Genomic DNA, 1,935 nt, shown 5'->3' on the forward strand with positions numbered 1-1,935 from the left:
CTTAAAAGGGTTAAATATGGAACCCAAGAAGCCCACCCCATCTGATTTCAACACAGGGAATGGAACATAACTGGAGACAGAGACATGGAAACTGTTTTTGTAGCTGTGACTATGCAGTATATAATATACCTGTATAGTTGATACAATAAAAGTTATCGCAAAATAACTCTTGCTTCTTCTTCTTACAGGTCTGTAACAGGGAGTCTAGAGCTCCTGTTACTTTAAAGGAGAAGCAGCCACAGACAGATCCTCAGCTGGGGAAGATGGCTTATTAGGAGTCACAGAAGAACAGGCCACGAGGGATTTATAGGCTATGAGTGCCTATTGCAGTGCTGGCTGCTTTGCAGTGGTATTGAGTGGGCAGTAGAATGCCCATTGCTGTACTAGCTGCTCCACAACAGTGCTAAAGTGCAAAGCCTTGCATGGGAGACAAGGCACTGCTACAGCTGGCACTAGAGGCTGCCCTGGAGACCAGCCTGCAAGCCTAATTAGAAAGCACCTGTAGGTAGCTAGGGGAGCCACCTGACCAGGAAGGGGCAGGGCTTAAGAGGCACATAAGCCCAGGGCATGAGTCAGAGTGGGCAGAGAAGAAGAGCTCTGAAGTGAGTTGGCTGTGACTGAGCTAATAAGGAAGTGAGGGCTTGGAACCCTGGATGAGCAGAGGCTTTATTATATAGCCAGTGTGCTAGGAGTTTAGTTATAGCCAGAATACTTATGTTTTCATTTGACTTTTTATTGGTGGTTTAGGTTGCAACTACCAGGAGTGGTAGAGGTCCCAGGGGTAGCTGCAAGACTGTGAGAGCCCTGCCAGGGGCTGGGCTCAGGGTGCTACTAGGCAGCAATCAGAATGGGGATTCTAGCCTACATAGAGGCCAAAGCCTAACCAGCTGATGCCCGACAGGCCAAAAGGCTTAGCGCCCAAAGCATGGTGAAGACAGTGTTAGAGAGCCCAGTGCCTAGAGCAGGGTAGAAAGAGTGACAGAGTAGGTGAGACAAAGACTGGAACTCAGAAGCCAGGTCCAGCACAGTGAGCCTTTGCTGGAAGGCCCAGCAAAAGCAAAGGGGTAGAGGCAGAAGGCCCCAATGAAAGGGATTTATGGCAACATTTGTGAGACATAGATGTACTATGGGGGAGGTTGGAGGCCACAAATAGCCCATAAGGGAACAGTACCCTGGGGTACATATGGGAAAGGAAGGGTTGGATTGAGGGCAGTGGGACCCAAGAAGGATCCATTGCCAAGAAGACAGACCAGGGCTCAAATGTAGGACCCTCCAGCAGCTTCCCTTTTCAGGACTAATGAAGTACATCAAAGCGTGGCAAGAAAAAGAAAACGGACAGTACCCTAGTGCCAGAGCAAGGCAGGAGCTGCATGGCCACCAGGGGACGATGGTCCCATTACAGGGTCATTTTCAATTAGATAGAATTTGGAGCACACCTCAGTAACTCTAGCATCTGTGCACTCGTCATAAAGCATCTATGCCAACACCAAGTGCTCCTAGCACTTTTTTAAAGACACCTGCTATCTACTCCTACAAGTTTAAATTTAAAATTCTGTTAATTGTGTTGTAAGAAGCAGATGCTTCACAGCATTAATCATATGCATTAATATCATTTTCAAATAGTACTGATCTGCATACTGGCTGTCTGAGGATATCTGTTATGTGTAGCTCCTTACCTGATTTATATTCCTCATGGAAAGCATATGTTTGCAGCTTCTACTTCTGATGTAAATGCATCTCAAATGCAAATAGAAAAGGTGGGATTTTCATTTCAGGGGCTGGTGCCATGGAAAACAGCCAAACAGTTCAAATTCAGGTACGTTAATCAAGAGGAAATAGCCCCATGGTGATGTACCTTTGAATTCTTTATGGGGCTCCCAACAGTGACAGATGCCTCTAGGCTCCCAAATTAAAAAACCCAGATCTGTGTCTAGG

Source organism: Alligator sinensis, unplaced genomic scaffold, assembly GCF_000455745.1.
Source record: "Alligator sinensis unplaced genomic scaffold, ASM45574v1 scaffold485_2, whole genome shotgun sequence".
NCBI lineage: Eukaryota > Metazoa > Chordata > Crocodylia > Alligatoridae > Alligator > Alligator sinensis.